Here is a 15,507-nt window from a genome sequence, read left to right as displayed (position 1 = left end):
ATATAGCAGGGAATGCTTTTAACAGAGAACAAAGTGTTTGTACTAAAAGGCAGGAATCTGGGGCTCAGTAGGAGTTGAGTAACTGAATTGCTATGAATGATTTTCCGTCAAAATCTAAATAACATTCCAGCCTTTGCCAGCTTCATAGGGGAATTAGACAATAGGAATGCACTGAGTTTGTGCTCCTGGGAAGACTCCATGACTGGAGGAAGGAAGGCAACAGAAATGAGGGCAGGGATGTTGTTTATCTCCGTCCAAGCACAGGAGGCCCCGGGTGGGATGACAGGTGGGATGACCTCTGTTTACTGGTGGCCCAAAAGCATACGTAAGCCTTCAGGATGAAGTGTGCTCTGCTCCTCACCCAAAGGTTTACTTTTGGAAACCTTTAACTGAAGTACATGCACATTCAGAAGAATACATGTATCCTGAACATACAACTCACTGGACTGTCACAAACTGACCAAACCTATGCAACCAGCACCAGGTTAAAAAGATATTATTTTATTTTTATTTATTTATTATTATTATTTTGGAGACAGGGTCTGGCTCTGTCTCCCAGGCCGAAATGCTGTGGCGTGATCTCGGCTCACTGCAACCTCCGCCTCCCGGGTTCAAGCGATTCTCCTGCCTCAGCCTCCCGAGTAGCTGGGATTATAGGCGTCCGCCACTACGCCTGGGCTAATTTTTGTATTTTAGGTACAGACACGGTTTCGCCACATTGCTCAGGCTGGTCTCGAACTCCTAACCTCAAGTGATCCACCCACCTCGCCTCCCAAAATGCTGGGATTACAGATGTGAGCCACCGTGCCCAGCCAAAAAGATATTTTAATAATATGAATGCAACTCTGCATGTGCATGAAATGCAAAGGTGACAGGGTGTTATGAAAATGTCTCCCTTCCCTCTATTTTCTAGTCACCCAGATTTCCTATTAAGAAAAAAAAATTGTCATTAGTTTCTTAACCAATGGGTTTTAAACCAAACAGACTTCCTGACATCTGTAAGATCTTGGTCTGGGCTCGCGGCCTCGGTGAGGCTGGAAGGCTCTTTGTGTGACTCAGGACAGCGCTGGACAGGTGGGCCCTGGCTCCAGCTCCGGCTGCAGCGCCCTCCCCCAATCCCAAGCCTATCCCTCGGGCGCCGGCCTGGGCTGTCCAGCGAGAGCGGGCGAGGGGCAGGGCCCCGGGCTAGGTCCAGGCCGGCAGCTGACATCAGGGGGCCCCGGGTGGGAAGACCGGTTGGGGTAGGGGTGCACAGACCCGGGGAATCTCAGACGCAAGGTTTCCGGCTCTTGGCCGCTAGTGAGGAAGGCTCGGGGCCGATCCTGGCCCAAAGCAGGGCGCCGGGCCATTGTCAGTCCTGGAAAGGGGGATTGGGAGGAGCCCGAGAGGGGTGGCCTTTCCCTGGGGCGGTGTGGAAGAGAGGCAGCACCTCAGGCAATGAGTAGAGCTGGGCCCTGGCGGGCTGCCACTGGGGTGTCTGGCAGTCCCTCCTGGGTCTAGGGCTGTTCCTCTGAGGTCTGGAGGTGGTCCTTCGGGTGTGTCTGGGGTCAGCCCCTCTAGAATCTGGGGGCGGCCTCCCGGGGGCCATACTGCATCACGTAGTGGAGGTAGTCAGAAGCCGGTTGGGGAGGGCCCGCGGTGCTTTTGGTTTGAAGATCTCCAGGAAGAGTGATTTTAAAAAATAGCCTGACTGACGTGTAAAGAACCCTATCAAGTACCGTTTGCTGAGTCATGAGTGCCTGTTCAAGTTCAAGCCTGAGAACGGAGGGAAGGGATGTGTAAAAAAGGACTCGCTCGCCAACGCCGCGGCGCCTCTAAGCTGGTAAATACGGCCGGCCTGAAGTGGGGCAAAGGTCGCCGCCGGAGGGACACACAGGCCCAGGCCCAGGCCCAGCGGCTGGCCTGAGTCTACGCGGTTTGTGGTTCCTCCTTAGGAAGCCCAGATATGGCACTTTCACTTTAAAGATAATAAAGAAAACGATTTTAAATGAAAATATTTTTTTTTTCCCTTAAGGGGTGTACACTTTTACTTGGGTCAGCTTTTGGTGTTCTTTCTGTTAATAAAGAAATCCAAAAGTATGATCTCTCTCAAGTTTTTTTATGTAAAAAAAATTTATAATTTTATTTTGTATAGGGACAAGGTCTTGCTCTGTTGCTCATGCTAGAGTGCAGTGGCTCAATCATAGCTCACTATGGGCTCCTGGGCTCAAGCCATCCTCCCTCCTAGACCTCCTGAAGTGCTGAGGTTACAGGCATGAGCCACCGCACTGGCTTCTCATGTTTATCTATTATCTGGTGCCAAAAAAAGGAGCTATTTTAACTCATCAGCATTGCAGTTAGTTTTGAAGCTGACCATCCGATAGATGTTTATGGACAGTTCAATCCTGGGCTATGTAATTTTGGAAATAAAATGATAAAATTGTTTTTCTGATTCTATGGTTTATCTTCTAGTTGGGAAGATAAAACCAGCACGTGTAATGTAATACATGACAATGGAAGATTCTACATAATTAAGGGTTAACTCTGAAATCAGAAGACAAGTTTTCCAAGACTTGGGAAGGTGGAGAGATCAGAGATCAGTGAGAGAACAAAGAATCGGGTAAGTATTCCAAGAAGAGGCGCATCTTACAGTGTGGATCACATTTCTGTATGGGTGAGGTGGCTCACGCCTGTAATCCTAACTTTTTTTTTTTTTTGCGACTGAGTCTCGCTCTGTAGCCCAGGCTGGAGTGCAGTGGTGCAATCTTGGCTCACTGCAACCTCCGCCTCTAACACTTTGGGAGGCCGAGGTGGGTGGATGGCTTGAGTCCAGGAATTCAAGACCAGCCTGGGCAACATGGCAAAACCCCTTCTCTACAAAAAATACAAAGTTTAGCCAGGCATGGCGGCACATGCCTGTGGTCCCAGCTACTCAGAAGGCTGAAGTGGGAGGATTGCTTGAGCCCAGGAGGTTGAGGTTCCATTGAGCCATGATTGCGCCACTGCATTCCAGTCTTGGTGACAGAGTGACACTGTGTCTCAAAAAAAAAAAAAATTCTGTGAGTACTTGCTGGGTTACACTAAATGAAACCTCCTGGTTGATAGCTGAATGCTATGCACGCGTGCGCGCGTGCGCACGTGCGTGCACACACACACACATACACACAGTAGAGACGGGGTCTATGTTGCCCAGGCTGGTCTCAAACTCCTGGGCTCAAGCAGTCCTTCCTCCTCAGCCTCCCAAGGTGTTGGGATTACAGGCATGAGCCACTGTGCCCGTCAATAATTCTTTTTTTTTTTTTTTTTTTTTTTGAGACGGCGTCTCGCTCTGTTCCCAGGCTGGAGTGCAGTGGCGCGATCTCTGCTCACTGCAAGCTCCGCCTCCCGGGTTCACACCATTCTCCCGCCTCAGCCTCCCGAGCAGCAAGCACCTGCCATCACACCCAGCTAATTTTTGTATTTTTAGTAGAGACCGGGTTTCACTGTGTTAGCCAGGATGGTCTCAATCTCCTGACCTCGTGATCTGCCCACCTCGGCCTCCCAAAGTGTTGGGATTACAGGCGTGAGTCACCATGCCCGGCCCAATAATTCTTTATATTACTCACTCTTTTGGAATAATTGGTGTAACTTCTCTCTCTTTATTGGACCCTGATAAGAGAATCACTTAGTACTAATTCTTTTGTGTTTGGCTAACATCATCATCATTATGTTGGTGAGATTCAATCCAATTGTTACAGGTGATGCAGGATTTTTTGCCCCTTAGCTCAGATAGTTCTGCGTTCTTGTCTCATGACCAGAAAGAAGTAGGCATGTGGACACTCAAAGAGTAAGGTGGAAAGTTTTACTGAGTGATTAAACAACTTTTAGTGGAGAAGGGACATGGGGGTGGTCCCCCTACCCCAAGGCAGGAAAGTTCTCAATATGGCTAAGCCCGGGGATTTTTATGGGCTCAGAATAAGGAGTGTGTGATGATTGGTTTGTGAGTATGCAAAATGGGTCAAAGCAAAGACACCACTCAAAGGTGGGCATGACAGTGTAGAAAGCCAATTAGGAAAGGGTAGGTATATGTAAAATAGGTGAAAGATGGAGATCAATCAGAGGAAAGTGCACCAAATGGGAAGGCAGGCTATCCTTCTGGTCTGAGGATTTAACTTGTAGCTTGGCTTTCAGGCTTTAAACTGCCTTCGGCTTGGAGGTGGGGTTTCACCAGGGACTTGCCCCCATCTACCTAGGCATTTGGCTGCCTCCTGTCTCTGTCACAGGTAGCTATAGTTCATGAATGTTCACAGCTGTGTAGCACTGTACTGTATGAACACACCACCTACTCTTGGTAGACAGATTCGTTTCAGGTTTGGGCTATTATATACAACACTGCTGTGAGTATTCTTGCACATGAGCTTTGTATAAAATGCATATTGTATGTATTTCTGTAGGTGTATCCTAAAATGGAATTCTTGTAGCATAGGGTATGTGTACCATCCTTTAGTGGTTCATGCCACATGGCTTTCCAGAATGGCAGTACCAATTACACATTCACCAGCAGCGTAATGAGAGTTCCCATTCTCCACAGCCTAACCAGTTCCTGACATGTCAGACTATAAATTTTAGCTATTCTGGTGCACGCATGGGTGTGTCTCATTGTATAAGTTATCTATTTCTGCATAAAAAGTTATCTCAACATTTTTTGGCTTAAAAACTTGTTACCTCAGTCTCTTTGGGAGTGACTTAGCAGGGTGGTTCTGCTCAGAGTCTTTCATGAGGTTGCCATCAGCATTGATATGGACAGGAGATGGAAATACTGGGTAGAAGAGAGCAGTTTCCTGGCAAAAGCCCCACCCTCGAGCCTGGAAACCCGCAGCCCTAAATGAGAACAGGCATTCCTGTTTTCACGCCCACAAGTTGTCTTTTGGCCCACCATGCTGCCCATCCTATATCCATAAAAACCCCAAACCCAGGGCTTTACAAGGAGATAAACAGAAGTGAAGAGGAATGGCAGAACAGCGCAGCAGAGAGAAGAGAAGGAGCAGCTGAGCGCCAAGAGGAGTTTGGTTGGGGACAGTCAGAGAGGAGGTGGGCCACTAGATGGCCAAACTCCAGGGGAAGATCATCTTCCCACTCCATCTCCCTTCCAGCTCCCCATCCATCCCACTGAGAGCCACTTCCACTGCTTAGTAAAACCCCCACATTTATCCTTCAAGTCTGTGTGCGACCTAATTCTTTCTGGACACCAGACAAGGATCTGGGTACTAAGAGGGCACTGAGCTGGTTAATAGTTAAGTTGGCTGCGGACGGCAAGGCTGAAAGAGCACACTGTAACACGTGTGGGCTTTGGGAGTCTCAGACACCCAACCCTGGACACTGCCGTGGGGCTGGAGCCCAGGGCCACTTGCCCCAGCTCCTGTACTTGCTCATCTGCGTGCTCCCCACCCCATAAGGGGTTTGAGAGCACACAGTGGCTGAACAGATGAGCCACACCCCTGTCACACATCCTGTGAGGGGGTCCGGGAACTCTCCCTTTTCAGCATGTTGTCTGGGGCTGAAGACTTGCCCAGGGCTGAGGGGCTCCCTCATGCAGCACTTGCCAGGGGGCCCCTGTTCCTTGCCACATGGCCTCTCCATAGGTCTGTTCAACCAGATCACTGAAGGCTCAGTGTCTGTTTGCTTTATTCTAACTGTTAGAAGAGTGTCTAAGGTTAGCCACCCTCAAGGGGAGGGGAATTGGGCTACATCTCTTGGTGGGAGAAGTATCAAAGAATTTGTGGACATATTTTAAAGCCATCACACTCATTATGGCTTTATTTTATTTATTTTTTTGCAGAGTCAGGGTTTCACTATGTTGCCCAGGCTGGTCTTGAACTGCTGAGCTCAAGCAGTCCACCTGCCTTGGCCTCCCAAAGTGCTGGGATCACAGGCATGAGCCCCATGCCCGGCTCTCATTATGGTCTTAGTTTATTTTTTTAATTTGAGATGGAGTTTCATTCTTGTCCCCCATGCCGAAGTGCAATGGTGCCATCTCAGCTCACTGCAACCTCCACCTCCCAGGTTCAAGCGATTCTCATGCCTCAGCCTCCCGAGTAGCTGGGATTACAGCCGCGTACCACCACGCCTGGCTAATTTTTGTATTTTTAGTAGAGACAGGGTTTCACCATGTTGGCCAGGCTGGTCTCGAACTCCTGACCTCAAGTGATCCGCCTGCCTTGTCCTCCCAAAGTGCTAGGAGTATAAGCATGAGCCACCATGCCCAGCCTTGGTTTTAGTTTATAATTGGTTACTAATGGCCAGGTGCAGTGTCATGCATGAGTCATAAAAAAATTTAGCAGGGTGTGGTGGTGGGTACCTGTAATCCTAGCTATTTAGGAGACTGAGGCAGGAGCATCGCTTGAACCCAGGAGGTGGAGGTTGCAGCGAGCCCAACCACGCCATTGCACTCGAGCCTGGACAACAAGAGCAAAACTCCGTCTCAAAAAAAAAAAAAAATTGGTTACTAATGAAATAGAGATTGTCCATGCATATATTCTCTTTGGTTAAGTGTCTGTTCAAATCTCTTACCTATTTTTCTGTTTAGTCTTTTAAGAAAATTGATGTGTATGAGTTCTTTCTATATTCTGGGCACAAGCTCTTTGTCAGAAGTATGTGTTGCCCAGGCTAAGCATGGTGGTGTTACAGGAAAGGGATCTCGATCCAGACCCCAAGAGAGGGTTCTTGTTTCTTGCGAAAGAAAGAATTCAGGGTGAGTCTACAGTGCAAAGCAAAAGCAAGTTTATTAAGAAAGTAAAGGAATTGGCCGGGCGCGGTGGCTCACGCCTGTAATCCTAGCACTTTGGGAGGCCGAGGCGGGCAGATCACGAGGTCAGGAGATCAAGACCATCCTGGCTAACACGGTGAAACCCCGTCTCCACTAAAAATACAAAAAATTAGCCGGGCGTGGTGGCGGGCGCCTGTAGTCCCAGCTACTCGGGAGGCTGAGGCAGGAGAATGGCGTGAACCCGGGAGGCAGAGCTTGCAGTGAGCCGAGATTGTGCCACTGCACTCCAGCCTGGGCGACAGAGCGAGACTCCGTCTCAAAAAAAAAAAAAAAAAAAGAAAGTAAAGGAATAAAATAATGGCTACTCCATAGGCAGAGCAGCCCCGAGGGCTGGTGGTTGCCCATTTTTATGGTTATTCCTTGATGAAATGCTAAACAAGGGGTGGATTATTCATGCCTCCCCTTTTTAGACCATATAGGGTAACTTCCTGATGTTGCCATGGCATCTGTAAACTGTCATGGCGCTGGTGGGAAGGTAGCAGTGAGGACAACCAGGGTCACTCTTGTGGCCATCTTGGTTTTGGAGGGTTTTGGCTGGCTTCTTTACTGTAACCTGTTTTACAGCAAGGTCTTTATGACCTGTATCTTGTGCTGACCCCCTATCTCATCCTGTGATTTAGGATGCCTCAACTGTCTGAGAATGCAGCCTAGTAGGTCTCAGCCTCATTTTACCCAGCTCCTATTCAAGATGGAGTTGCTTTGGTCCACACACCTCTGACAGTGGGGTTACATGACTGTAATCCCAGCACTTTGGAAGGCCAAGGCAGGAGGATTGCTTGAGCCCAGGGGTTCAAGACCAGTCTGGGTAAGATGGTGAGACCTTGTCCCAACAAAAAGATTTTTAAAAATGTATATTTAGCTGGGTGTAATGGCATGTGCCTGTAGTCCCAGCTCCTGGGGAGGCTGACAGGGGAGGATTGCTTGAGCCTGGTAGGTCAAGGATGAAGTGAGCCATGGTCATGCTACTACACTGCAGCCTGGGCAACAGAGTGAGAGCCTGTCTCCAAAAAATATATAATAATAATAATAATAATAATAATAATAATGAAGTATGTGTTGCGCATATCTACTCATTCATGGGTAATCTTGAAACCGCCTTTCCAAAAGTTATATCCATGAGAAAATTATAACGGTAAGCTAAACTAACCTAACCTCCATCTTGCCTTTCCCTTAATTATTCCCAGATTATTGGACTAAGCTAACTTTGGAAGACCTTTCAGCTGCAGTTTAAATAATAATAGGCCTTGCCCAAAACTCAGCTGCTTTTTTAAAGCTAATTGGAGGCCATCAAGCTGAGAGAGGAGAGGAGGCTGGGTCCTGCTAAGTTATTCAGAATGTTATAAAATATGATACATCCCCAGTTACTCCTCCAAATAACACCACTCTTGAAGATTGGGCTTTTGAGATATCTTTCCAGGTTTTTTGCATGTCTAACACCCATGGCTCCACCTGGATGACAGCCCTCGCTCCTAGAATCGACCAGCCCACAGGAAGACCGCTTCAACCCACTGTGCGTTCATCTCTGCCCCAACCAATCAGCAGCAAGCACCTGTTACCTAGCACCCCCCTCCCCAACACTGCTTCCCCCAAACTGCCTTTGAAAAACCCCTAATCTGGTGGGGCGTGGTGGCTCATGCCTGCAATCCCAGCACTTTGGGAGGCCGAGGAGGGCAGATCACGAGGTCAGGAGTTCGAGACCAGCCTGACCAACATGGTGAAACCCCGTATCTACTAAAAACACAAAAATTAGCTGGATGTGGTGGCACGTGCCTCTAATCCCAGCTACTGAGGAGGCTGAGGCAGGAGAATAGCTTGAACCCAGGAGGTGGAGATTGCAGTGAGCCATGGGTGACAGAATAAGACTTTGTCTCAAAAAAAAAAAAAAAAAAGAAAAAGAAAAAGAAAAAAGCCCCTAATTTACGAGCTTTGAATGAGATGATTTGAGTACCAATTCCATCTCCAGTGTTGCGGCCAGCCTTGTGTCTATTAAACTCTACTACAATGCTGTGGTCTTTCTTTCTTTCTTTTTTTCTGAGACAGAGTCTTGGTCTGTCACCTAGGCTGGAGTGCAGTGGCGCAAACTGGGCTCACTGCAACCTCCACCTCTTGGGTTCAAGCAATTCCCATGCCTCAGCCTCCCGAGTAGTTGGGATTACAGGCATGCGCCACCATGCCCAGCTAACTTTTGTATTTTTAGCAGAGATGGGGTTTCACCATGTTGGCCAGGCTGATCTCGAACTCCTGACCTCATGATCCGCCCACCTTGGCCTCAGCCTCCCAAAGTGCTGGGATTACAGGCGTGAGCCACTGCACCCAGCCTGTGGTCTTTCTTTATGCAGTGAAGAACACCTCAGGTAGCTACAAATTTTTCTCTTTACACCTTTCAGTGTTTTCAAATTCCTTGCAATTAACATATATTAATTTATATTTTTTAATATATTTAAAAAGTAAAGTTTTGCCAGGTGCAGTGGCTCACACTTGTAATCCCAGCACTCTGGGAGGCCTAGGCAGGTGGATCACTTGAGGCCAGGAGTTGGAGACCAGACTGGCCAACATGGTGAAACCCCATGTCTACTAAAAATACAAAAATTAGTCAGGCATAATGGCACATGCCTGTAATTCCAGCTACTCAGGCTGAGGCACAGGAATCATTTGAACCTGGGAGGCGGAGGTTGCAGTGAGCCAACATCGTGCTACTGCACTCTGGCCTGGGTGACAGAGGGAGACTCAGTCTTGAAAAAAAAAAGTAAACTTTTGCCGGGGCAGTGGCTCACATCTGTAATCCCAGCACTTTGGGAGGCCGAGGTGGGCAGATCACGAGGTCAAGAGATCAAGACCATCCTGGCCAACATGGTGAAACCCTGTCTCTACTAAAAATACAAAAATTAGCTGGGCATGGTGGCATGCACCTGTAGTCCCAGCTACTTGGGAGGCTGAGGCAGGAGAATCGCTTGAACCCGGGAGGCGGAGGTTGCCGTGAGCCGAGATCATGCCATTGCACTCCAACCTGGTGACAGGACAGTCAAAAAAAAAAAAAAAAAGGGGGCTGGGCACAGTGGCTCACGCCTGTAATCCCAGCACTTTGGGAGGCTGAGGTGGGCGGATCACGAGGTCAGGAGTTCGAGACCAGCCTGACCAACATGGTGAAACCCTGTCTCTACTAAAAATACAAAAATTAGCTGGGTCTGGTGGCGCACGCCTGTAATCCCAGCTACTCGGGAGGCTGAGGCAGGAGAATCACGTGAACCCGGGAGGCGGAGGTTGCAGTGAGCTGAGATCGCGCCATTGCACTCCAGCCTGGGCAACAGAGTGAGACTCCATCTCAAAAATAAATAAATAAATAAAATAAAGTTTTAGTGGCAGTTGGATATAAGAAGCAGACTACAGGCCGGGCGCAGTGGCTCACGCTTGTAATCCCAGCACTTTGGGAGGCCGAGGCGGGCAGATCACGAGGTCAGGAGATTGAGACCACGGTGAAACCCTGTCTCTACTAAAAATACAAAAAATTAGCTGGACGTGGTGGCGGGCGCCTGTAGTCCCAGCTACTCAGAGAGGCTGAGGCAGGAGAATGGTGTGAACCCGGGAGGCAGATCTTGCAGTGAGCCAAGATTGCGCCACTGCACTCCAGCCTGGGTGACAGAGCGAGATTCTGTCTCAAGCAAAAAAAAAAAAAAAAAAAAAAAAAAAAAGCAGACTACAGAGGGTTAAAACATCAATGGATGTTTGGGATGGAAGGCAGTAGGTGTTGGCAGGACAGCTATTGCACAAAATTATTCATTGACCTGAACATTCTCAATTCTTGTTTCTTTGGAACTTATAAAGGCAGATATTTAACATGCTTTAATTAATAAAGTTCTTTTGTACTTTTGAAGACTAGTTGATGGATAACACATTGCGTCCCCTGCCTTCCCAGTGTGGGCTGCCTCTGGCCTAGAAATGCAAATATTTGCTTGTTCGTAAAAAATGTGAGCAAGAACATCATATTTGTTTGCAAGTAACTAGCAGAGCAGCAGAAACACTGGCTGACTCCAATAATCTTTAATCATTATCCCCTTCCCTGCAGTTTCCTTCAGAAACCATTTACCCGTAATTTGTTAGGAGACAGCTCTGAGCTTCTCATTATGAGCCCTTCACTAATTCCACCAGGTCATCAAAACATTTCAGATATTCTAATTGTTGGTACTTTGTCATCCTTTGGGACTTAATCTAAAACTCTGTCATGAGAGAATTTTCTTTTTCAGAGCTAAAAATGTGAATGGAACCATATTACCAGTGAGGTCAATACATGCTTCTAAACCGTTTAACATGAGAAGTAAATTAAAAAGCCTCCAGATTTTGTCTTTCCTAGTTAGCCTCTCTTGGAATCCCGTGAATGATTTCTTTCCTAACTAAACACCTTACCTGGTTAGGATCTACTGTTCAATTGTCATATGAAGAGGAAACAGATTGGCTTCCCATCACAGCAGAGGGGCCACTTGCGCCATCTGCTGGGGACATTGTTAATCATTTTATAATTTCATGAGGCTTGATTCAAGTGAGTTCACAACCTGATCGCTTTCAGTATCTCCGACTGACAGCTATTTGCTCTGAGACCTTCCGTCATTAGATTATGTTTCAGAGTATAATTTAGCTTTCCTTTCAGTAGATAAAAATAATTTTAAGCCAAAATATGCAGAGTTATCCCAGTCACTGTCTGCTGTCACTCCAAAGGATGCCCTAAGGAGTTGAAACAATAGAGTTGAAAAATAGCCAATTTCTTTCTTTCTTTCTTTTTTTTTTTTTTTGAGATGGAGTTTCACTCTTGTTGCCCAGGCTGGAGTGCAATGGCGCCATCTCGGCTCACTGCAACCTCTGCCCCCAGGGTTCAAACGATTCTCCTGCCTTAGCCTCCCAAGTAGCTGGGATTACAGGTGCCCGCCACCACACCCAGCTAATTTTTTGTATTTTTAGTAGAGATGAGGTTTCACCATGTTGGCCAGGCTGTTCTCGAACTCCAGACCTCAGGTGATCCACCCACCTCGGCCTCCCAAAGTGCTGGGATTACAGGTGTGAGCCACCACGCCTGGCTGAAAAGTAGCTAATTTCTTTAGGGCAATCACAGTGGTGTGCGCGTGTGTGTGTGTGTGTGCGTGTGAGTGCTTTTCCCTCAAACTGATGTCATTGACTTCTTTCCTTCTTCCCCTTTTGTTTCTTCTTCTTTCTTTGTTTTGCTCTTTCCATTCTCCCTCCTCTTCTTCTCTTTCCCCCTCCTTCTTCTTCTCTTCCTCTCCCTTTTCTTTCTTTCTTTTTTTTTTTTTAGGGATGGGAACGTGCTCTGTTGCCCAGGCTTGAGTGCAGTGGCTAGTCGCAATCATAGCTCACTGCAGCCTCGAACTCCTGGCCTCCAATGATCCTCCCACTTCAGCCTCCTGAGTAGCTGGGACTACAGACATCTGCCACTGAGCCTGACTTTCTCTGTTTTCTAATTATCAAAAAACATCGACTGGGAATCTTGTCTCCAGGTTACACTATGATCTCCCACACATCTAGAACAAGACCCATGAGTGAAATAGCTCTATGTATATTCTGTTAGCAAGCTTTGCAAGCTCCAAAATTGTGGCAGAAGACAGCGACATGCCCTGGAGGAGGGAGGTTGGCCAGATAGCTCAGAGGTCTTAGGGTGCTTGGGTGCCGGGCTCAGAACTGGCCAGACTGTTGGGGCCTCTGCTCTCTGGAGAGCTGGAAAGGGTAGAATCAGGACCTGGGCTTAGAGTGTGCACACTTGGTCTAGGATTTGTCTTCAGGATCAATTATTTTCTTGACAACCATCTGGTTGCTTTCTGCTGAGCCCTGCATTGCCACCTGCATTCCTGCTCCTCCCCAGCCATGGTCCCACACCTGTACTCTAGGCCTCTCCACCCCTCCCCTGGGAAGCGCCCTCACTCTATGGTAGTCTGGACTATTCGACTTCTTGGCCTGGTACTCCCTGGCTTTCAATCCCTGGGCCCAAGCCTGCTCTGCCCATGGCTGAACTCCGCCAGCTCTGCCTCCTCAGGGGAGGATTTTTTTTTTTTTTTTTTTTTTTTTTTTTTTTGAGATGGAGTCTTGCTCTCTCAGACTGGAGTGCAGTGGCACAATCTCGGCTCACTGCAACCTCCACATCCTGGGTTCAGGCAGTTCTTCTGTCTCAGCCTCCCGAGTAGGTGGGACTACAGGTGCACACCACCATGCCCTGCTAATTCAGGAGAGGATTTGACAGTAAGTTGATTCAGAGTGCATTACTTTCTTTGCTTGGTTACAGCTGGAGCCAGTTTGTTCCAACAGTTAATTACTTTACATCTTTGATTTTCCTTGGGATATGACTGCAGTGTTTCCACAGTTATGGTCCAGTTCACAATTTAAGAAAATTGCTTTGTGTAATGTGAACTGTAAACTAGTGAACTAATTTCTTTTCTTTTTTTTTTTGAGACGGAGTCTTGCTCTGTTGCCCAGGCTGGAGTGCAGTGGCGTGATCTCGGCTCACTGCAACCTCCTCCTCCTGGGGTTAAGCCATTCTCCTGCCTCAGCCTCCCTAGTAGCTGGGATTACAGGTGCCCACCACCACACCTGGCTAATTTTTGTATTTTTGGTAGAGACAGGGTTTCGCCATGTTGGCCAGGATGGTCTCGATCTCCTAACTTCGTAATCTGTCCACCTCAGCCTTCCAAAGTACTGTGATTACAGGCATGAGCCACTGCGCCCAGCCTAGTGAACTACTTTCATAAGCTACAGATCTGCTTCTTTGTAGAGTGAGTTCAAATGATGTCTGAGAAGTGATCAGCACTTGGATCACAGAGGAGTCAGGACTCTCTGTGCTTACTTCCTGCTCATGGAGTTGGGAAGTTTTAGCACTTTCAGTTGTTGCTACATAGACGGAATGTGATTACACCTCTACTCTTGACAGTTTCTAGAGATAATATTGGAGCATCTCTGTGCTAAAATCAAAAGCAATCTTTTTGTCTTATATTTATTTTGTAAAGTTATAAAAATAATTTTAAATATTATCAACTGAGACTGTTCGCTCTTCAGAGGAAATTGTTCCAGTTTTTCTTGAAGGTCCTTACTTTATTCTTCTATTTTTCTTTTTCTTTTTTATTTTATTTTATTTATTTATTTATTTATTTGAGACGTAGTCTTGTTCTGTCACCCAGGTGGAGTACAGTGGTGCCATCTCAGCTCACTGCAACCTCTGCCTCCCGGGTTCAAGCGATTCTCCTGCCTCAGCCTCCTGAGTAGCTGGGACTACAGGCACCTGCCACCACACCCAGCTAAGTTTTTGTATTTTTTAGTAGAGATGGGATTTCACTGTGTTAGCTAGGATGGTCTCAATCTCCTGACCCTGTGATCTGCCCGCCTCAGCCTCCCAAAGTGCTGGGATTGCAGGCATAAGCCACCGAGCCCAGCCCCTTCTGTCTATTTTTCAAAATGATACCTACTATTGTTTGAGCAAATGTTTTGGCAGCCAGCTATGCTCATATTTTTTGCATTTGTTTTGCTAAGGTACAGACAGTCCATTACACTAGATATTTTTATAATTATACATAATTACTACAACAAATTAAATAAACTAAAAACTTTAAAGGCATTAAAGCACAAGACAGTACTTTCTCTGAATTAGCGGTGATGGCAATAGTAAAGAAACAGGCTGAGCCGGGCGCGGTGGCTCACGCTTGTAATCCCAGCACTTTGGGAGGCCGAGGCGGGCGGATCACGAGGTCAGGAGATCGAGACCACGGTGAAACCCTGTCTCTACTAAAAATACAAAAAATTAGCCGGGCGTGGTGGCGGGCGCCTGTAGTCCCAGCTACTCGGAGAGGCTGAGGCAGGAGAATGGCGTGAACCCGGGAGGCGGAGCTTGCAGTGAGCCGAGATTGCGCCACTGCACTCCAGCCTGGGCGACAGAGCGAGACTCCGTCTCAAAAAAAAAAAAAAAGAAAGAAACAGGCTGGCCGGGCACAGTGGCTCATGCCTGTAATCCCAGCACTTTGGGAGGCCGAGGCGGGTGGATCACGAGATCAGGAGATTGAGACCATCCTGGCTAACACGGTGAAACCCCGTCTCTACTAAAAATACAAAAAATTAGCCGGGCGTAGTGGCGGGCGCCTGTAGTCCCAGCTACTCGGGAGGCTGAGGCAGGAGAATGGCGTGAATCTGGGAGGCGGAGCTTGCAGTGAGTGGAGATCACACCACTGCACTCCAGCCTAGGCGACAGAGCGAGACTCCGTCTCAAAAAAAAAGAAAAGAAAAAGAAAGAAAGAAACAGGCTGGGTGCGGTGGCTCACACCAGCACTTTGGGAGGCTGAGGTGGGTGGATGGCTTGAACCCAGGAGTTTGAGACCAGCTGAGGCAACATGGTGAAACCCTGTGTCTACAGGGGACACAAAAAAATTAGCCAGGCATGATGGTGTGCACCTGTAGTCCCAGCTACTCAGGATGCTGAGGTGGGGGGGATTGCTTGAGCCTGAAAGGTTGAGGCTACAGTAAGCTGAGATCACGCCACTGCACTCCAGCCTGAGTGATGGAGTGAGACCCTGTCACACACACACACACACACACACACACACACACACACACACACACTGTAAAGAAATATGAAGAATCTTGGAGGTTTTCAAATTTTTCTTCGGAAATTTGAGTGGTTGGCCGGGCGTGGTGGCTTATGCCTGTAATCGCAACACTGTGGGAGGGCAAGCCGGATGGATCAC

This window comes from Nomascus leucogenys, chromosome 4 (genome assembly GCF_006542625.1).
Source record: "Nomascus leucogenys isolate Asia chromosome 4, Asia_NLE_v1, whole genome shotgun sequence".
NCBI lineage: Eukaryota > Metazoa > Chordata > Mammalia > Primates > Hylobatidae > Nomascus > Nomascus leucogenys.
The sequence above is the reverse complement of the archived record's forward strand: the minus strand, read 5'-3'. Positions refer to the sequence as shown.